Below are 23118 nucleotides of genomic sequence, written 5' to 3' on the forward strand. Positions count from 1 at the left end.
ATGGCATTTGGGCTTCCTCATCCCATGTAGGAAGAGTCAGTCTCACTTCCTAGATTCTGTCAGCTTTGCAACTGATACCCAGCCCAGCATTACCTGCAGTGAGAGATGTGAGATTTCTTTTCTGTCTCTAAATCAAACACCCACAAACCTGGGTGACAGGCTAACTGGACAGAGTTAGATTCTGAACAGGATGGTCCTGAAGACCCTACCAGACAGAAAAAAAATTCTTTTGTCAAAACTTGTACATATTCTTCCTTCACATAACAGAGTCTCTAGGCCATTGTGCCAATTAAACAGCAGACTTTGAGTTAAGAAAAAGAGCTGCTGTGATTCTGTGTCACTGATACCTGCGTTTATTTCTGGGCTTATATGGTACCACTTATGATACAGAATTTAGAATTCAGAAGTCACCAAAACAGAATATATCCAAAGGAACATGGAATATTGACTGGCCTTGGCAGGAGTGTTCTACCCTGCTGGAACATCCCATCAACACCTGCCCTAGAGCTCAGGGCATTCTGTTTGTCCTGTCTTGCTCAGGACTTCACCAGTGAGTCCAAGGCACTTTCTGCTGGGAGGTGGTTCTGGCCCTGCACCACCTGCACACTGAGGAAGGAGATGGGAGGTTCAGAGGCAGACTCTGACATGTAGTGGCTGTCCCCTATTATCCTTTGTCTCGAGCTGCAGCATCCTTGGTGGCATTGAATCACAAAATATTTAGGTTAGAAAAGATCTTTGATATTGAGTCTTTTGGCTGGACACCACCATGTCAACTAGACCATGAAACTAAATGCTATGTCCAATCTTTCCTTAAGCATTTCCAGAGACAATGACTCCACCACTTTCCTGTGCAGCCTGTTCCAAATGTGACAATCCTTTCTGTGAAGAAATTCCTTCTAATGTCCAGTCTGAATCACTCCTGGAACAGCTTGAGATTATATCCTCTTGTCCTGTTGCAGATTCCCTGGGAAAAGGAGCCAAGACCAACCTAGCTACAACCTCTTTTTAGGCAGGTTTAGAGAGTGATAAGGTCACTCCCGAGCCTTCTTCTCTCCAAGCTGAACAACCCCACTCCCTCAGCTGCTCCTCACAGACCTCGACCCTTTACCAGCTTGCTCCAGTGTCAATATGTCCTTTTTGAAGTGAGGGGCCCAGAACTGAGCACAGCACTCGAGGTGTGGCCTCAATGCTAAGTACAGGGGAACAATCACTGCCCTGGTCCTGCTGGCCACACCATTGCTGATACAGGCCAGGTGCCATTGACCTTCTTTGTGAGGTGTCTCCGCCCAGGGAGGCAAAGATTTAGTTTCAGCATTAAGTGAGAGGCGTGGCTTTAAAGCCCAGGAAGAGTGGATTCCATCCCTCTTCTCAGGGTATGTGCCCTGTGAGCCTGGGAAGAGTTGATCCACCCTGGATCCTCGTGGGGTGGCAGCCCAGGGTGTTCTGGTTGGGTTTGAACCCCTGGAGTTTCTCCCTTGCTATGTTCCTATTAGATCCCAACTTCAAACTCCACTTTGGTTCTGTTCCACAAAACCCATCACCCTGCTTCTGTTCAGGGCTCTCTGTCTCTGATCTAAGCTGAGTTTATTCCTGTATTGAATAAATATAAATATTCCTGGGTTTCCTGAGCAGAAGCCCAACTCGTTGAGTCTCATGTTGGTCACTGGTAACTGTAGCCTGCCTGGACATGATCCTGCAGCCCAGGAACACAACACTTCTGGCCACCTGGGCACTGCTGGCCCATGTTCAGCTGCTATTGACCAGCACCCTGAGGTCCTTTTCCGCTGGGCAGCTTTCCAGCCACTCTTCCCCCAGCCTGTAGTGCTGTATGGGGTTGTTGCAGCTGAATGGCAGGACATCTGGCAATTAGCCTTGTTAAATGTCATATAATTGAATTTGGCCTATTGATCCAGCCTCTCCAGATCCTGCTGCAGAGCCTTCCTACCCTGCAGCAGATCAACACTCCCACCCAATGAGGAGATGGGTAATGTCTCAGCTGCCTCTTCCCAAGAGACCTTTAATCTCCTGAGAAATCATTTCATGTGACCCTTCACATGGCACAGCATACTTTCAGGTGACTAACCTGTCTTTTACAGCTGGAGAAGGAAGTTGGAATAGATGACCTCTGGAGGTCCAGCCTACATGACTGTATGATTACAGCCACTGCTGCACTTATTACAAGAAAATACAAGGGGGAACCAGCTATCTCATCTTAATCTAGTTTAAATAAAAAAATCAATGTCTACCTATGAAAGTTTTTCTTAGATAAGAATAAATAATGTTAAATTAATGACAGCAGCATCAGTATTATACCTTGTCTGGGCAGCATCTAAATAACTGGTTTGTCTTAGGTCAGCTTCAGCTACATGTCTGTTCCCTACATCCCAACATGCCTGTTTTGCCACAGCCACCTGCTACCTGGGCACATAAGTCTATCTGACCAAAAGCTGAGAGACACAGTCTGCGTCCTGTGATGCCCTAGCTCCTGTGAGAAGCTAGGTCCCACCATCCTGTAGGCTGGGGGAAACCAGTGAGTCATTGCTCTCTGGCTAAGGCTCTCTGGCCTATTACAGGGCACAGGCAGCAGGACAGGCTGCTGGGGTTCCTCAAAATATTCCTCAAAATATGCAAAAATATCAAAAAACAAACCACAAAACACAACAGGGAGATAACTCTGAGTAAATTCCTGGCTAGATGCACCAAACTTCTGTGCAGCCTGAGCAACCCTCAGGCTCACATCCTAGAAGAGGTTGTATCTGTGGGTGGCCAAAAGCTGGGTCTTCCCTCTTGCATGCCCATTCTTTGTAGGGATGACTGGGCCACAGGTCCTTGTGGCTCTCCCTATAGTGGTGAGGGCACTGCTTCACTTGGGACCATCATGGAAAATGAGAAGCAGACAAATGCTCTGGAAGTATCTCACTGCCCCATGATGCAGAGATGCTGGTGACAGAGACTCCTCAGCTGGCACAGCATTTCTCAGAGCACCCGATGGTTGCAAAAGGGAGGCTGAAACCTGGACATCTCCAGGTTGTTGCAGCAAATTAAACACAATGAAACATGGTAGACAGTTTTATATGCTCTATTAACTCTATTGGACCTTTGTTTTGGAATAATTTATTGCTGGATTCTTCACAGCACAGATAAAGTTCCAAACATCCTCTGATTTTGTTACTTTGCAGAGGCCTTGGTGTCAAAGATACATCTAGTAAGAGCCAGTAGGAGCCGAAAGTTTATTCTGGAGGCCATCCCAACAATGTCAAAGGAGCAGCCCTTACTACTAGCTGTCTTTTGTCATGCTGACACAGTTGGCATGCTTCGTAGGAAATGCCATTCCAAAAGAGTGTTGAAGTTGTGTGGAGACCAGTCCAGCAAACTGTGCTCTTCTCAACGACCATGTGTGAAGTGCTCCATGTTTCAAACCAGTTTGGTTTACTTCTCACCCAGTGATCTGCTGGAGCAGCACTGGTTGTAGAGGAGATGATGTCCTGCATACTCAAGCTGGTGGAGTCACTGTCTTCTTCATCTGTTGAAGGGTGACAAACACACCCCAGGGCTGCGAGCCTGCAGGAGGAGAGTGAGGCAGTTCAGAAGTTATTTGTGTCTCTCTGCAGAGGTGTCAAACAGGAATGCTTGTGCTGCTTCTCATGCTTCTTTTCACTGTGAAGATGCAGGCTTTCACCTTTAATGGATGATTACTCTTGGATGAGTTTGCTAATGGCTCCAGTTGTGTCACTCATGAAACTCATCTTCATGATTTCTGAAAGACCCCATTAACACTGCATTAGAATCCTGATGGCTTTCATTCACTGAATTATTTAATTACTTAAATTTTTTAAACATATCAGAATACCTTTTAAGTCAAATGTGACCTTCTGGTCTTCTTTGAGAGGGGCTGACCTTGAGCATGCTTCAGGGAGCTGCTGCAGCCTTGCTTCTGTCTTCGCACACGCTCTCACTGCAGCACTCAGCCTTGCACCTTCACAAAAAGGTGTTGTTGAGGGAAGCAGCATGCTAAGTGGTTTTCTTTTTTGTGATTTATCCAAGTGCCTGTTTGCTCCCACATGCTGTGAGTGGATAATAGCAGTTCTCAATCAAAGTTAAAATTACTAATGCTCTTGTCTGTGGAAAATTTAGTGCTGGAAAGAAAAAAAGGTTAATGATGCTGCTGTACTACCAATCTTACTATGGTTTGTCTTATCTTCATCCCTGCATCTTTGTGAGCATTATTGTATTGACAGGTTATTCCAGTTGATCTCTCTGCTGAAACCAATGTAAGGCAACTGTATCTGACATTTTGTTAAGATAGTGAAAGTAGTATAAAAAAAAAGCCCTGTAAACAGAAAAACAATGTGTTTTTCTTTCTAACACTATGTTCATCATCCAGTAAACACTCAAAACTCAACAGTGTGCTGACAGCACAGTGATTAGCGCAGAGAATTACTCCATCCCCCACTTGAATATATGCTTACAGCAGTAAATTTTGCCTATGTATTTCCTCATAGCTGGAAGCTGTTGAAATTATTTGGCACAGGATGTTGGAGTAGCTTGGAAAAAAAATAGCAACAACAGCCACTCTCACTTCAAGTTATTGACACTTCACTGTCCATCTGCAGTTCCATCATATGGAGGCAACGTACCATCATTTCTCTTTTTCTAATTGTGTTCACCCAAGGTTCTTTTGTGACACAAGTTATGACTACCTTTTAATTGTATTCTGCTACAACCTTTTGCCAGTGTAAAAGGGCAGAGAGTTGATCCTTTCACTTATATATTCTCAGTCTTCTACTGAACACATTTAATTGATGGGAACTGGAAAATGGGACAGGATTAGAGTTTCATATATTCATGTAAAAAAGTAATTTTTAGTTGAGATAGATGAACACTGATGGATTATACAGTGTCAAATTACATGCTTCAAATTATATGGTGTAGTGATGGAGTGGTTTGACCAAGTCACGCTAGGCTCCTTTTCTGAAAAGGTCTTATATCAGGCATCTGAAATGACTCTTGGGTACTTAATCAAAACCAGTCTGGTTTGTAGGGGTCACCATCATGCATAAAACACTGCCAAAATGACTCTCTCTGTATGGTGAGAGTATCTGAAATGATACTGCTTGCTAGGCAGTCTGGGATCAAGTCACCCTTTCATGTGCCCTGACACACTGAGGCCTCCAGCAGAGGGATGAAGTTACCTTTTGGATGCCCCATGCCCACCCAGAATCCCACTGAATACTGCAAGTTCCCTGTGGTGCTTTAGAGAATAATTAGCAGATTTCAAAGTTTACCCTTAAGATATAGTTGTGTTCCAAGATTGTCCTCCCCTGCATCTTGGGTGTCTTCAGCGTTCCCTTGTGCTACACGGAAGCTTTGCTGTCATGCTGGCTCACGTTCTCCAGATACACAGACACGTGCCCTTGATATCACTCCATACCTTTCTTTCATAAGACTAACAAGAAGTTCTTGGCAGATAGTGGAAAATTTTCTATTTTCTCACAAATTTTGGAATAATCACTTCCAAATCTTCCAATCCCAGTTTTCTGAAGACTCCATGTTTGCAGGAGTCTTACTGCAACACAGTCCTAAATTCAGAATGCCTTCAGCACAAGCCTAACATGAAATGTGACAGTACTTCCAGAGGCAGTTGCTGGATCTGTTGCCATGCTGAAGATGAGAGACATATTTAGTTCCCAGTGAATCACCCTTCCATGGCTTCCTGCATAGAACCAGCGCAAATGTGGGATCAGAGGCTAGCAGGTAAGGTGCTGCCCTAAGCCCTGGGTCTTTCCCAGAGACCTTGTAGTTCAGGGTGTGTTTGCCTTAGGAGGCAAAAAGGAAGCTAACTTAATGCATGTGATCAGACACCCCTCAGACACTTTTTGCCTTAATTATGTTTACATAGGAGTAACAACAAATAGAAGGAAAACTGTGCTTATCAACACTGCTTGACATTCCCAGTGCATTAGCACATGAAATGATCTGGTGACAGAGTAAATAAGACACGAATTACTTTTAAAAAGCTTTTACAACACATTCTAAGATGTTTCCATCTCAAAGGTGACCTGTAATTGTTAACAATTTGCAAAAACAACCCCATTAACTGAGGGTTTCAACAGAATCATTATAAATGTTTCAAATTATCAAGTTAAAGTATTCAGCACAACTGGATTCAAATATGCCTTTTCATTTTCATCTAAGGCCCTACGACAACTGGACTGCCTCCACACTACAGCAGCCTGGAGCAAACATCTCTGCAGGAGCCCTCAGTTTTTCCAGCAGCAGAACAGCTTCCCCGCTGAACCCAAAGGTTTTTGAGGGCCCCTAAAGAACACCCAACGTTGTAACCTTTCTGGAGGCCCCATGGACTGAAGCTGGATGTTGCCCAATTGTGGCAGTCACAGAATCACAGAATGGTTTAGCACTTGGAAAATGGAAAAGCCCTTTAAGGTCTTCCATTTACCATTAACCCAGCACTGACAAGTCCAACACTCAACCATGTCTCTAAGTGCCACATCTACATGTCTTTGAAACACTTCAAGGGACAGCAATTCCACAACATCCCTGGGCAGCCCATTCTACTGCTTTACAGCCCTTTCAGTGAAGAAGTTGTTCCCAGTATCCAATCCAAACCTCTCCTGATGAAATGTGAGGCATTTTCCTCTTGTTCTCTAACTTATTACCTGGGAGAAGGGACCAACATTCCCCCTCTTTCAGGTAGTTAGTTCCACAGAGTGGTAAGGTCTCCCCTGAGCTCCTTTTTTTTTCAGGCTAAACACCCCAGCTCTCTCAACTGCTCCATGTAAGACCCTTCATAAGACTCTTTTTCGCCAGACCCTTCACTGGGTTCATCATCCCATCATTACTCTTTGTCTGAGTCACAAGAGTGATTTAATTTTGTCCCACCACCTCCCAAGGTGTCATTTGGGCAAGGAGCTGGCAATCTGCTCTGGACAGCTGAGCAGCAAATCCAGGTAGGCAGAAATGTGCCACATCCGGGTACAGCACTCTGTGAGACAGCTACTGTGGCCAGGTGTGCTGGCAGCAGTGCACACCACTCCCACTGTGTTCTGGATTAAGGCTTCAACATCTTGATGGGATACTATGTACTTTTTATTGCCAGCTTTATCTTATATACCACCAAAGCTGGTATTTTATTTAGAACAGCTTTATTCAGAGATATTTAACCACAGAGTATCTCAATCTGGAGGTGTGGGAAAAGAGATCATTTAAAATTTCTTTAATTTTTTTTCTGGTTATTTTCAGCAGTCCTCTATTCAAAATAACTTGGAGCTATGCATGAAGGCTGATTATAAAACCTATCTAGGGGATTGAGTCACACAGCTGTGCATTTAAATCTCCTTAAGCATGTTTCAACAGTCTCAAATACACGATGCTAAATTGGAGATGGGATTTTCAGATTACAGATGGCAAAATGGTAGAGGGAGCACCAAGGTTAGAAACTAAGTGAAAGCGTGAGTTCTGCGTAGGGCTGCAAGGTTTCATGAAGAATGCTGACTTGGAGGAAGGATCTCCTTGGCCTGAGAGAACCAAAGGGCACCAGGCTCTGTGAAATTCCCCAAGATACATGCACTAGGACAGCAGCGCCACTCTTAAAAAAGCGTATTTTGCACCTGAGGAAGTCAGAGTTTGATTATTTAATACCTTTGGAAGAAGCTGTGGATGGCATGCTCTGCTTGAAAAAACTGCTGTGACCTGCAGGAATATAGCTGAGACCCAGAGCTTCATGATTAATTGAAACCAGTACAGCAGAGCTACCTTTTCTCCCTGAGACCCAGGCTCATAGCTTTGCCAGATTATTTTGACATATTTTCTCCACCCTGAGGATTTTAACTTTACTTTAGACAATAGCTTTTAGCTTGGAAACACTGTTGATTTTCTCTGCAGACTCTTGACAGAAAAAAAAAGAGGGAGGAAAAAAAGGGTTCATTTCCAGACACTTGAGAGTATTGGAATTGTTCAGGTGCTGAAGTCAATGCAAGGCATCAGTTGATAAGTGGGAGGCTTAAATGTAAAAAAATCTCAAGGTAGCAAGAAATGATATGAAAAGGCCTTCTTTCTTCTGATTACTACTGAGAAAGGATGATATTACATTGAACCTTGTTAAAATGGAATATTCCCAACAGAGAATAATTGATGTTAGTGCTACTGTCAAACCAAAGATCTGAAAGGGACTAATTACGTTTTCTACTAGGAGGAACTTTTTATTTTGTCAGTGCTTCGATACCTGAGCAATCCCATTAATCTCAAACATCTGAATTCCAAGTCCTCTGCCTAATTTCTGCTGGGAAATAGCAAAACCAACACTTACTTAAGCAGCAGTGGCCAAATTTGATGCCCTTAGATCAGAAGAACATATAAAAACACAGTTTTATATCTACACAGTTTTTAATAGCTCATTCTAAGGCACACACAGGTAGAAGAAAGCAAGCAGGGTGTCTAATAGTGGTTGCTGGTTTGGCTATTCACTGCTGGCACAGAGAGCAAAGGATCCTATCCCCACACTCCTGCACAGGGCTTTGGAGACATGCATTGGGCTAAAAATGGGAGCTCAGAGGCTCCACTTGCTAGTGGGAAATTCCTCTCTCCTCCTGTCTCACTGTCATTAGCTCATGACAGGGGAAACATGCTCTCCCCCCAGCTTCATATGGCTTCTATCCATGTTTCTGTTTGGTCCTGGCTCCTAGACTAAAGGAGAGCAGTTGACTGCACCCCTTGAGTGTCTTAGCCTGTTAAGTACAAGAGAGGTGCATATGCTCGGCTGCTGGAGAGAGCACATCAAGGGAAACATCATCTTGCGTTCCAAGAGAAAGCATCAGCTAGAAATGAAGGGCATCAGCACATCATCTACATGACTACAGCAACTCTAAAGTGTTCCAGCAATATTCCCTCACTCAATGTTTAACTTGCTCCTGCATGCTTCTTTGTGACAGTGTGCATATGCCCTGACTATGTTGCAAAGAACAAGAGAGAAACTGGATGAGCAGTTTTCAGACAGCAAGTTAGTCGTGTCTCTTCTCACTGTGTCTGGGCTCTCAGGACCAGTTCCATCCCCCTTGGGATGAGTGGTGTACTTGCCTGCAGTGACCAGGCATCACAGGACTAGAAGAAATTGGAAAAAAACCCAACCAAAACAACATTTAAGGAATACCAGGGTGGTTGAAAGTCTCACCAAAGTCAGAATTCTGGGAAGGCTGAGGAAAAGCAGAACTGAGTTCCCTGCCATTTCTCTGAACATCCTGTAAAGATGGTGCATTGAGAAACATCAGGAATAGTAAAATCAAAGTGTTGGTCCAGCTGAAGTTTACCAGCACAATTTGTTCTTCAACCAAACCCAGGCCCTTTCCTTTGGAAATCGCAGAAGCAGTGTATAAAATAGCAATATGTTCTACTAACTGCAGTATCAGCCATTTAAAAAAAAAAGGCTAATGTTAAATATATCTCACTTCAGAGGACAATAACAAAGTTTACAGGTGCCATTAAGAGAACAGAGCTCACTTTTGATCTCCCACCAAACCATAAGTCATGGTTTTCTTCTTAGCTAGGTTATGTTTGGAACACAGAATGTCAGAAAAATGCAAGTATTTTGAGTCATAGGAAGTATTTTTCTTTTCCTGGATGACATTGATTTAGAAAAAGAGTCTAGAGGTGAAGGTGCAGAGATCTCTACATAATCAGAAGCATTCTGGTTCTTTACAAAGGTGCTGGCTACATCCATGTGTGAATTCAGTGCAAAGGATAATGCAACCAGGGATAAATGCTGGCACAAAAAGGTAAACACTGGAGGGTAACTGGAAGTAGGTGATGCATCAACACATCTGCCCAAATTGAATATGAAGGATAGAAAGTGTGCTGGAAATGGTTTCAAGGGAAACCTATGCCTAAATAAGCTGACAAAATCAACAATTTGGAGCACTATTTTTTTAGCACATCTGACAGACTTGCAATAGAAATTGAATACAATTTTTGAGAGACTGACAGTATATGGTAAAGAGACACCATTTTTAAGACATATTAATAGTCAGTTGTCCAGGAACATTTCAGAAGGCAACATTGATTCTGCAAGCAGCACTGACTTCCTAGATCTCTGTGCATTGACACTTCAGTGCAGGAATGCAAAAAACCATAATGGAATTTTTGGTGGTTTAATTCCATCATTTTAGGAATGGCTAGATGATGAGGATGTGGCAATTATTAGTTGACATAACCTGCTGATGTTTTTCTTACCATCATCTGCTGTTAATTGCTGGCCAAGATCTACTTTTACATGCATTGTGTACTTCAATCTCCTCTCAACTCTGTAACATCCTTTTATTCCCCCCTTACAACCCCCCTTGCCCTTTATCTGCCAAAAGAACATTCCAGCGTAAGTGAAAATTCAGACTAGATGATTTTCAGAATGATTTTCATGATCATGCAGAATCACTCATTCTTGTGCTGCACACAGTTTGAACCACACAAGCAGGATTTCATGCCTCATGGAACAGCTTAAAAGTACACTATTTAAAATGGCCCAAAATTAGGTTACTGTTGGTACTACTGTACTGGATAGTGAAATTGTTTAAAGGTTGTTCCATAATAAAAAGTTCCATTAAGCTATTTGTTGTTGAATCAATTTTTTTTATGCCTAAAATACTAAAAATAAAATTACCATGCTTTCCTGCTGAAGACAATATTTAAACCCCATCATTTTATAAGCCAGTTCCAGAGAAAAAAACGTGGTATAAAATATACCATGGTACCATCAGTATCATGAATTAAACAGACAGAGAAGAGAGATATTACATGCATTCAAAATACAATTTCTGAAAGATATCTTTTTTTCCCCTCCCTCTTGAATAATGCCAGTGGTGTGCCTGGCTAGAAAGCAATAGCTTGGTTATGAAATAATGGAAATTTTATCCATGAAAATGCCGCCCGCACATTAAAATCATCACACAGCTCACAGAGTGCTGTCTGCAAGCTTCTGGGCTATAAATCTATCAGTAAATAAGGACTATATGGGGCTCTTAATGTTAGGTGAATTTCTCATTAAATAGCTGACTAGAATGTGCTATTCATGAAAAAGAGAAGATCAGATTAAGCTGTGCTGTAAATATTAAACCACAAGATGAGAGAAATGCTAGCCTCTGCATTTTTAACCTACTTTTACATTTTCCATTCTAAGTTCAAGCTCCAAAGCCTGTATGGTAACAGCTCTACTGCTTGCTGCTGGCCATGGTGCATCTGGAGGTCATAAAGCACAGGAGCTGGATGCAACTCAATGTCATTCACCTGTTGGAAACTGCTTTAGTTAAGGTGCTGAACTCAGGGTCCTGTCCACTGTTTGTCTCTAGCTGGTTTAAAACCTCCCTTTCAATCCCTGTTTTTTTCCCAACCCTCCTCTGATGCCCAAGCAGAATCACTGGCAAGGAACAGCCAGGGTGAATACAGACAGGGATCAATGAGATACTTGGCCCCTGGTCACAAGGCTTACTGAATGGTGTTGAGTGTGGCCAGCAGATGATGAGGATCATCTCCTCACTCTGTCCATGAGGAAAAGCTACAGGATCATCTAAAGAGTGACAGCCTAGATCTCATATACAGGGTATGCAAAAGCTCCTTCACATATGAATATCTTTGGGAAGATCCTGTGCTTGGATCTAGTCACACCTTCTGCCTTACCCAAGCTATAAAGGAGCCAGGATAATAGAATTTTACCTTAGAAAACTTCCTCCACAACCAAAGCATAAAAGAAATGAGCTTAAGAAAAGTTAAATGTTTAAATACGCTGTGAAGACATTAAAGTAACATTTTCTTCCCTATCTGATTATGTATTAAAAATTCATTTACATGCTCAACAGTTCCCAGACCTGTGTTGTCTCCAGTGGACTCGAGTGCCTAGGGACATGGACAAAACCCCAAAGCATGTTCAGTGAATTTGTAGAGATAGCAGGGACTCAAGAGAATTGGCAGGATTTATTTCTTCCAATGTACTGCTGTAACTGGGCCAAGTCCCTACTTCTCCCCTGGCCCTGCCCATACTTTAGATTTAAGCTTTCCTGGTAATGCAAATTGATGCCTTACACAAGCCTCAAGCTCATCTCCCTCCCTAAGCTTGGATGTCCCTAAGGCTTGTCCAGGATGTTCTCACTTGTTCTTCTGGCTGCTCTTCATCAGCATTGGGCAGGGTTCTCTGCTAGCACTTATTAACAGGAACAGTTAGCAGAAACTGCAGGATTGTAAGTTTCCAAACATCCATGCTGTGCTTTTTGACAGCAAGTGAAAACAGTTACAAATACCTCCACCAGTAAATCCCAGTATATTTATCACCCACCCACATATCCAACTTGCCTCAAAGCAAGCTGTGCTTAAGTCTCTAGTGTATCTAGTTTTCATTATACATTTTCGACTCCTCTGTGAAATATGACAAGTATTCCTCTTTCATTTTGTGTGTGTATGTTTTTTTTTTTAGTGAAGTGTCTGCAAACACTTCTATTATCAAATACTTGGGAAACAAGCAAGCTTTACTTTTGTATGATATGTATTTACTTTTAGCAGCTTAGTATGTATGTTTAATCAAAAGTCAGAGCCCAAAACCAACAGTGACTGAAAACTGATATTTAGACACTAAATACTGTAGCCTTTTCTAAGAGGCAACTGGACTACACTAAGTCATTAAGAAGTGTCGATTTCTATTTAATATGAGAAGGTTTCAGAGTACTTTTGACATAATTGCTGTTCATGGAAGATTTCTCCATTTTGTGCATCTTTCACAGATACTTCTGCAGCCACCAGGGAGAAAAGAAAGCCTGTGTTTGCTTCAAACTCCTCAGGACAGAGATCAACGTAACTAAGAGGTTAAATGCAGGGCTCTTCTTTAACAATAATAGTAATAAAAATTCTGTGCAGAAATTTCTCTGGTTTCTTGTTTGAAATACAGCAGCAAAGTGCAATTGTAACTCAGGTGAGTGTTCCTATTCAGATCAGCACCAAATGTATAATGTGTCCAATTGTTCAGGAATTTCAGATCTTTATTTCACTCCAGTGAACAAAACCAGTGATAATCTGGACTCTTATTTCAAGGAGATAATGCACAGCATAATTTAATTTTTAGCTGTCTCCACACTGCGGAATTCACACTCGCACCATACAAAGCAGTTTTATCAAATATTTACCACTCTGCAAGACAACTTGCCTGCTTTATGCTGGCCTATGAAATATAACAGCTAGAAAGGCATTGGTCTCACCTGGAAGAGAAAAGTGGATATTTGACTGTCACAACTCAGGGAAACATGAATTGTATGGAAAACCACCTGAGCAGTGACAGCCAACACAGCAAGCTGTGTCAAACAGAGCTGGGTGCAGCATGAACCCAGCTGAGCCACTTCACACTGGTCAGACTGTTCTGACCCTAACAAGTTTGGCAGAATCAAAATAACTATATATAATAAATAACTACAAAACATATGTGTGCCCGCTTGTAACCCTCACTCATTTCAGACCTCACTCATTTCCAAACTGGACACTAACTACTAACCTATTTCAACAATTTAAAAAGCACTTTGTTTTAATGTTCTCTAATGAAATGTCATTGTAAACAGATAAAAATTAAGTTATTTTCTGTATAAACATGTAAATCATGCCTGTGTGTTATGATCACCCACACTCATGACAAGGTCTTCTTGCTTGGCAGCCAACTTAGGTTTTGCACCTTTGAATATTTTGGGATAGGAAGCTAAGACACAACATGGATACAGCTTTGCTAGCTTCTAAGTATTTCCTCTCATGCAGAACTTCACATGTATGAGAAATGCTAGTACTCAAAAGCAGTACTGCAAGAACAGAGTGGTGTTGATAGGAAGCTGTCCAGTTTAAAATTAAGACATTAATTTGACTGGCAGTCATTGTGTGTTTGTAAGTCAGGACAATATACTTACAGCTCAACAGTCTACCAAACTCTCTCTACAAGAAAATTGAAAGATTTTCATCAACAAAACACTTGAAGCAAGGCACAGAATGTTCAATTCTGTGAAACATGGAATAGTGGAATTATCCTGGCAATTTACATGTGAGCTCTGAGTCAGTGCTTTCAGGCAGGGAATAATTCCACATATGCATCCCTAATGAAACAGGATCATAAATCTTTCTGAATGGTGCTTTTCAGTTTACATGCTTGGCTTCAAATTTGTCTCCTACAGGAAAGACACTGGAAGACAGCACAGGGTCCAGTCCATGGGACACAGTTCAAGAGAGCATTTTGCTATGTGGGACCCCATTTGTATGCTGTTATCCTAGTTTGAAATGGTTATTTATAATGGGTATTAAAAAAAAAAGAAGGGAAAAAAAAAAGGGATGAAAGAACAGAACAGCAGGGCAGATGGCAATTGCTGTCTGGGATAGCAGATAGCCTGGCCTTCTTGATTATAAAAAAGAAATAAAAAAAAGAAAACCAGAACCACTAAAACCTTAATAGGAGTATATGTCTAATTTAGCTTGTGGAGAGGAATACATTAATCCCAAAGTAAATAAATGTGTAGGTCTATAACTATCTTGACTTTTTGTGCTGCTTATGCTAGAAGTATAAGCAAAAATCTTTCCAAACAGATTAAAAAAAAAAAAAAAGAGGTGGATTTGGAACTAGTCAGTGTATTTGGGCCCTGGACTGAAAGTCAAAAATTCTGAGATACTGCCACAGCACAGGTAGCTGCAAAAACACCCAGAGGCAAAAAGAGGGTGTCTGGAGGGACAGGAAACAGTAAAGGGGTCAGGTAGCCCATGCTGGGACTGGGGGCTGTCCATCCTGGAGAACTGGATGTGTGTTACTCCCCTCCTCTGAAAGGCTCTGCTAAAGAGATGCCACTTCACCTGAAATGTGAGCTCAGGGAAGGGATTTTTTCTGCCCTTCCTTGACTTCTAGCTCTTAAAAGAGCAAAAACTGGTAAATCAACCAGTAGCATAATTAGAAGCTGTCAGCATGATATTCCTCCAGGATATCTGAACTTGGAAAGTCTCGCAGGGACAAAGGGATAATTCTGCAAATGCGGTGCTAAAGGTCTCAGTGCATCCTGTTCCCTGCCAGGCTGAAGCCATGGCATTTGGCCAGAAGTGTAAAGGAGCAGGGTGTCCAGTGGTAGTAACCAAGTGACAGTACTGGGGACTAGCAATATGCTGCCCCCTAAACATTTTAAATTGAATTTGATGAGCTCCTGATATGGTACCACTGTGTATGATATATGTGATATTTAATTGTGTTTTGATAGTACCGCACAGACTGAATGATGGTTTGGGTGCCACCAAAAACTCCTTCATTTTTATGATTCCAGACAGACCCCTGAGAGAACATGGGTGACCCTTAAAGGAAATTTTGTTACAAGCTTCTGCAACAGACAAATACTTGATTTGCCTGCTCCCAAAAGAGTTGTCCCTTTGTGTCTTTCTGCAAGATGGGGCTGAGCAGGAAGAAGCTGTACCCCATGTCCCACAGGCCCTTTGGGAAGGGAAGCACCCAGCAATGGGTACTTATAGGAGATGGAGACAGAAACTCTGGCAATGTGGATGGTGTCCAGAGCACAAGCAGGAATGGATGTGCCCCCTGCCCCCAGCAGTCAGGTGGTGAGGTGTTTCCCTGCAGGTCCAGGGAGAGCAGGCAGACTATGTATTGCCAAGAAGCTGCCAGCTGTGTTAAAGGATCCAGCCAGCAAATACAAGAGGGAAAACTGGCATTTAGAAAGCCCCGTGCAGCAGCCACAGCCTTGGCAACTGCCATTTGTAAGGTTAAGCCTTGTCTTCAACTGGGTGGCCTTACTTTGGGCATTTTGACTCCTTGTTCCCAGTGTACATTTGAGAAAGCAGTAAGAAAAAGGGTAGTTCCACATGATCAGAGGAGTTAGATGTTGGGGCTGATGAGTTTCCTTATTGCATTTCTGTATAATGTAAAAGCCCAAACTGTTTTGCCCAAGATGACTTTGCTGTCTGTGGGACTAAAATAAAATAACCCTTTGTAGGAGTAGCTGCCTGTTACAAAAACACCCTTGCCAAGTCCTACCCAAGCCCAGGATATCTAAGGATATAGCCTGTGACTCTTTCAGGGTATTTCCTTGCCTAGATAGGAGTACAATTGCTGCTTCCTTACGGGAAGATTCTCAGCAGTCAAACACCATGGTTACAGGGGGGCTTGAGTCCATACAGGCTGCACACAGAGCAGGAGGTGCTCCCTGCCTTTTGGAGCAGACTTATAAATCTGAAGGCTACAAGCACATCCTGCTTCAGTTCAGTCTTGAGGTTAAAGAGCCTGATTAATTTCCCTCAGACCATGTTTTTAAGCCCTTCCCTCCACCCTTACCAGGCAATACACAGCTGTGTCCCAGATAGTAAACTCCTTTAACCAAGACCCCTCCTACATTGAGCTGTAGGACCAAATCCCACCACATATTTTCTAGGATGCAATCCTCTTTGTGTGGCACTGTGAAAGGTCTGGCTTTATCTCAGCAGTGCTTTTTTACTGGTAGAAGTGCTACCGGGCAAGCTGCTTCCCATAGATTTGTGCAGCAGATTATTCCCAGCTCAGCATGATGCTCCCTACCTGGCCTTCCTGAACTCACTTCTGCAGATCACATCTCTACTTCACTCCAGCTACATTCAAATTCTGACCTCATCTGCACCCACTGAACTTCCCACCACAGTGACCTCCACAGACCCCACATTTATTGTTGCCAGGACTGTCACAAAGTACAAATTTATCTGTATAAAAAGGTTTAGAAGGGTTAATCCACCAGCTGTTTGCAGAAGTAAAATCTTGGGCAGGTGTTTCATTTTACACAGGCCAAATGCTTTTGAGAGGGCTGTTCATAAACACATATTTACATGAGCATGTGAAGAAAGAAGTGCTTGCCTTTTTAATACACTAGTCACTTAAAAAGGAGATCCAGAGAAATATTTTCAGTCAGGTTGTGCCAGGGATTAGCCTGACAGACTTAATGTAATTAGATGGAGATGAGTTTGGCCTGATGACCTTTTTCTTTCTCCTGGTGTACTCCACATGTTTGACCAGCAACTCTCCAAATAGCTTTCAACAGATTTAAAGCTTTTCTTGCTGTTTGCATTGAGATTTTACTTTCTCCCTCTTTAATATATGAGGCAGCTTCCTTTGTGTCCTGGAAGAGATCCTTATGTCTTAAACATATCATTCTTACAGGGAGGTTATGTTAAATCCAAACCCCTCAGCCAGAAAAGGAGCTGCTGCTAGTTTTCTCTTTACTAAGTAATGCAATTGCCAGCAAGGGGCACCAGGGTTTCAGCAGAAATCAGCAGGGAAATACGAGTTTGAAAGCTAACATCCACTGTCTTTAGGCGGCCACTTGGTGAAGCTGCTGGGTTTTACAGAGAAAGAGCTCCAAAAACTGCCCCCAATAACAACAAAGGCACATTATCAACAGGAACAGGTTAAAGCTCAGAACAGCAAAACCAACACTGCCTGTCTGTACACTCCTGAAGTTGTTAAATAAAAGCAAACCTACATCTTAACTTTCATTAAAGTTCTTAAGACAGGCATTTATCTGCATCCTGAGTTAAATGGGAAGATACCCAAGGATACAGATTTCAGCATGCACAGAACTTTGTCAATAGAGGAAAAACAGGGAACAGTCAAGTACAATTTTCTCTAATTTCATAGGAATCCAAGAGTACCTTGCAGAACTACCAAGCTATTTAGAAATAAATTCTACTCTTTGGACACCTTAACTACATAATGTCCTTTTTTCATGCTAGCAAGTGCTCTGGTTCCTGAAAATTATCTGTGTATTTGGTGCCTGACAATCTATGCTTTTGGTGCTTATAAATGAATTGGAGATCATAGTTTTAACAAATAAGAGATTTTCTGTGTGTTTGTATTTTTTAAATTGGGCAGATCGCATGAGAGGTGCCCTTCCAAGTCCCAGTGTTCGAGAGATGACTGAAATGCAAAGGTGGGCTGAAGCCAATCCATGATCATGGAGGGCTACTGGCTCTTAGGAGGTTGCAATCCACATTTCAAGACAGTCAAAACCAGCTCACTCTATACTTAGAGACCTCCTAAAAACCCTGGGGAAAATCCACAGGGCTGGTGATTACCTAGTTCTTGTGCAGAGAGGCTGACAATGCTGTTCAGTCCACATTTTCCCTGATTTGGTCTGCCTTGAACTTTTGAATGACTGTGATTCATGCAACTGAATACTTCAATGAACAGTACTTAAGCCCTGGTTTGGGGAATCACAGAAGCACGTTTGCCTTCAGCTTTACCTTTAGCTTCTGAGTAATTCCACTGAAGCTCATGGTATGTAAGCCCTCACTTGAATTTAACAAGCACTTTGCTGGGCCAATGCTGTTTTAACATATCTCTCTATGGGATAGTAGTGCATCGTTACAGGTGCAGATTTGATAGGTTTTTCCTTTTAGTTTTTTTTTTTTTTTTTTAACTTACAGCCACAGTTTTTTGAATGCATGATCTCATGGCAATTCCAATCCTTTGAAACTGAACATTTTTTTTTCAAAAAACTGAATTTTTTTTTTCTGTAAGATTCCCAACCAGCAGGAAATAACTAAACACAGATTAAATGCCTTATGCTGTTAATAGCATGTTATTTAGTCACCGTGGACCCACTCTTGAAGTGGAAGGTTGGTTAACAAACAACGAAATGAACTAGCCCTCTTCTCTGTTCGCCATCTCTCCAGATACGGAAGGACCGAACAGCCTGTAGCTAAGTGAAGGTCTGATTCCACCTGCTGCTCGTTTTGAGTTACAAGGACTGTCAGGTAGATGGACAGCTCAACACCTGCATTTCACGCCCCTCGGAGCTCCATTCCTGGAGCGAGGAATACAGTCTACCTTATACAGTACTGAGAATAACTACTTTCACATCCTGTGCATCATTTCACCATTCAGCCCCCGTTCATGTGTGAGAAAGCAAGGGGAGAGCATCGACCTTTTTACCGACTGAGAGGTGCTTTAGAGAGGACCTCACAGCACAGCGAATAGAGACTGGGGATGCCCGAACAACCCCGGAGAGTACGCTGCTTTACCGGGACCACGGGAGCACCGGGCTGCGCGGGGAAGCCGCGCTGGGTGGGGTGCGCCCTCCGCTCACCTCCTCTCCGAGCTTCCCAAGGTACCACAGCCCTGGGCAGAGCCCCTCAGCCCCCAAGGAGCTCTCCGGGATCCCGCCTCAAAGCTCACGAAGGAAAACTTCACGGTTCACAGAGAAACCGTAGGGCAGCATCCCGCTGTCCTCCCGCCGCTGTGCTAGCGGGGCTCCCCCTCGCAGCCGGTCCCCTCGAGGCAGCAGCGGGGGCTGCCAGCCGAGGCACCTCGCACACTCCCGCGGCTCCCTACGACCCCCGCACGCTCCCGTTCCTCCTCCCGCCGCCCCCAGCCCCGGGCGCTCACCTGAGCTCCGGCAGCTGCGGCTCCTCTTGCCCTTGCTGGGGGTCTCCGCCGCGGGGAGGGGGCTGAGCTCCGCCGCCTCCCCGCAGCGCCACAGCCGCCAAGTGCCGCGCTGCCCCCGGCACTGGGATTTATCGGCGGCAGCGGGCGGGGTGGGGAGAAACGCCGTGCGGAGCCGCTCCGGGGCGCGCCGCCACCGCGGGCAGCGCCCGCTGCCTTCCCGCCCCTCTGGGCGGGGGGAGCCGGCGGGGTCGCGCAGAGGGGAGGAGAGGGAAGGATGAGGATGAGGATGTAGCGGCTTCGCTCCGCGGCGGCAACACGGCACCGCCCCCGCCCCGCCGCGCCCGCCGGGGAGCACCGCGGTGCCCAGGGGTGCCCAGCTGCCCCGGCCCCGGCTGCCGCCGCTGTGGCCAAGCCGCCGGCGCTCCTCCTCCCCGGCGCCGCCGCTGCCGCTGCTCAGGCACGGCCGTGGCCGCTACCCGGGCCCCTGCCGGGGGCGCTCTCGGTGCCCTGTTGGAGCGAGGGGCGGCTGCAGTGCCGCCCTGCCCGGAGCCCGGCGGCGGCGCTGGGCCAGCCCGCTCCCGGCTGGGGGGTCAGCCCGCTCCCGGCTGGGGGGTCAGCCCGCTCCCGGCTGGGGGTCAGCCCGCTCCCGATGGAGCTCAGCCCGCTCCCGGCTGGGGGTCAGCCCGCTCCCGATGCAGCTCAGCCCGCCTGGTGCGGGCAGCCGCACGGAGAGAGGTGTGTCGGCGGACAGCGCGTTTCCGAGGGCTGGTACCTGATGCGGGCACTGTCTGGGATCCCGGAGAGCCTGCTCGGGGTTTGCCCGCTCTTCGCAGTCCGCCCCTGAGCAGCCGGTGCTGACCGACGCCGGAGATGCGCTCCCGGAGCAGGCGGGGCTGGAGTGAGAACCATGCCGACTTGCGAGAGTGTTTTGGGATTGTCCCAGCGTTCACGCTGTCTGAGCACGCGGGAGCGGAGTCACTCAGTTTTGAAATGTATACACTGTACAGTGATAGGCACCCTGTGGAGGTACCATAGAGAGAGTTTAGAGGCCATCAATGATTAAAAATCAAGTAGTTGTTCCCTCTGAGAATGACGTAATTTCTAGTACTAATGTTAACTTTGTCAAATGCAGCTTTGATACTATAGTTTCTACCAAAATAGGTAGGATGGAAGTTTCCCTACATACCAAATAATTTGGATAAAACTCCCCCAGGAGAGTTTTAAAAAGCTTCTGTTTTTCTAAGAAAGGATGGATGCACGGGATGCAAGGAAAGCAAGAAGTGAAGAATGGAAGTAAAAGAACCTCTACTTTGTTCTAATGAGGCTGTCACTAATCAGAACTGGTATTATTATGCACAGCTATAGAAACTTGTGCTTTAATGTAGAGTGTTGGTTTAAAATATCTAGTCACTAACCCTCTGTTCCTGTTTCTCTCTCCCACTTGACCAAAGGGATAGAAAAATTTAAGAGATTTGTCCTGGTGCTTTCTGGTGAAGTGTGTTCAAGACTGCTGGAGACCGCCATGATCTAAAATGAGAGTGGAAGATGGCATACATAAAGATTAATCTCTGGATCTCATTAATGATGTGCTAATATGCTTCTCAAATTTTGAGCAACGGAATGAGCATTTTTTATGGTCATCAGTGCCAAATAAAATTTCTGTCTCAGACTTTCCATAGACTTTCTTACTTCTGTTTGGACATTAGAGGAGGATAGTAAGACTGACATGTGTTCATACATCAGCCATAATAGGGCCATAATCTTCAGCAGGGTCATCATCAGTATTTATTTAGATATGTGCATGATTGTATAAAACCATTTGCTGCTGTCTCACCCCATTCTGATGTGTGTCCCAGGCAGCAACTCTACATCTCACCCATCTTCCCCTAACATACTGCAGCTACTGGTAAAACAAACTTCCAGGAGCAGGAGGTGGCTGCATCAGCCCCACATGGAGAGCCCTTCATCCAGGGTACCAGACAATGAAAACACAGACTGAAAAATAAAAGCAATGTTATGCAAAAATTAAGCATGGAAGGAAGGATTTTAACTGAGACAAAGTGTTCTCAATGAAAGGCACAAACATCAGTCACTCACAGCTGAATGATTTCAAGTTGATCGGAAGCTGGGTGGAGTGACAGCCCAGAAAGTTTCACATTAAGTCAATTAAATCCCATTATTCTTTAGATTTTAAAAACTAATTAAATTAATTTCATGTGACTGTGAAAGGAGCTGAAATGACTGCCAAAAACTGTTCTTGTGACAGGCTACAGAGGCAGCATTAGTCAGTAATTATGGCACCAGGCTGGTACTCAAGAGAGTTTTGTGTCTTATCTGGCCAGCTCTGAGTGGTGATAAGAGGACTCTTCAATTTCCACAAAGTGGTACTGGGGACAAGTACTCAGCTTGCGTGGTAGGGAGGAATCACCAAAACAGGATCAGCTCTTACTGTATCCCAGCAATACTCCTCCAACCTGATCAGTGATTTCCTGGATGTATTTGTAGGTAAATGTTGTAGAACCTGCTGAGTTGCTTCCTTTCAGATATCACAAATGTCTTGCTATGGAAAGGAACTTGCCTTTCAGACAAGACTTCATATCCACTCAGGTATGTGTGCGTGTATCTGTTCAGTCTACCAAAACTCCATCATGGCAGAACCGTGGATGAATGGGGAAAAGTAGTGTGGAACACCTTGTGGGCTAACCACAGTTTGCCTTCCTTCAGTTCTGGATCATTCAGATATAGCTGGTCATGCTGAGCCATGATGGTTTGGGCAGGAAACATCCAGCAGGGAATTGTTGGCTGGTTGCTATCTGCACACATTTGTCTTTCTTTAAGGCATTGCCCTTCTCCTTTCCTGATCCATTCTTTGCATTTAGGTTGCTATTTCTTTCCTAGGTGGTCACTGGACATGTCACCAGGTATGTCTCTGCAGTGCTAGAAGGAGCCTCCAGAGTGGCTATCAACAGTGTGCTCTGTAACCCCATCCCTCCTCTCTGCAGGGCTGGCTGCTCAAATGCTGATGCAGTGCACGTGGGATTCATCTGCCTTTAGCTTCTGACATTGTGAGTTAATCATCAGAGTGCAAGCACATCACCTCAGGCTCTCTGTATAGCTAATGGAGAGAAATAGACACCTCCAGAAGGCAGCTCATCTCATCCATCTTAGGCATCCTCTACGGGAAGAAGAAATGAGCTGCCTTTTGGAGGGGCCCATTTCTCTCCACCGAGTCAGAAGGGAGCCCAGGGTGACTTGCTTAGATAAAGATGATTAACGTTTAGATATGTACAGTGAAGTGAAATGAATCTCACTTCTTTAGAGTAATTCTGGTAGCCATGACCTAGTGAAGATTGACAACCTCTTGGGACTTTCCTGCATATCCTATGAAATCCTAGCTGGGGGCACATCTGAGCTGTTTTGCTGTTTTATAGCAAATAAAAACAGTGCTGATCAGTCAGGTTAATCCCAGGCCAGCAGGATGATGCTAATCTAGGAGGGAATAGGGAAATTTTGGGTTCAAGCAGGTTCCAGAGGTGTCATTTTGTACTGGCAGGTGGCTGCTCCCACCCACTTGTCCATCTTTATGTGGTAGCTCACTGCTCAGAAACAGGTGTCTACAGAACCACTCTTGCCTGTGCTAAAACAGAACTAGAGTGATTCAAAACCCATTTAAAGGGCTATTGCAGCTCCCTCTGAAGCAC

General features: G+C 44.3%; 1 long non-coding RNA gene across 2 annotated transcripts; it reads right to left on the bottom strand.

Moving 5' to 3' along the window:
• Window positions 1-2614: 2614 nt before the first annotated feature.
• LOC117244068 lies at window positions 2615-19594 on the bottom strand. Of its 2 annotated transcripts, none has more exons than XR_004496475.1 (3): window positions 19418-19594; window positions 3851-4136; window positions 2615-3757 (listed from the first exon to the last, which is right to left on the bottom strand). It is a non-coding gene; the product is annotated as an uncharacterized LOC117244068 (long non-coding RNA). The 2 variants fall into 2 exon arrangements; XR_004496474.1 differs by lacking the exon at window positions 19418-19594 and adding an exon at window positions 5286-5682.
• Between the last annotated feature and the right edge of the window lie 3524 nt (window positions 19595-23118).

Source organism: Parus major, chromosome 3, assembly GCF_001522545.3.
Source record: "Parus major isolate Abel chromosome 3, Parus_major1.1, whole genome shotgun sequence".
NCBI lineage: Eukaryota > Metazoa > Chordata > Aves > Passeriformes > Paridae > Parus > Parus major.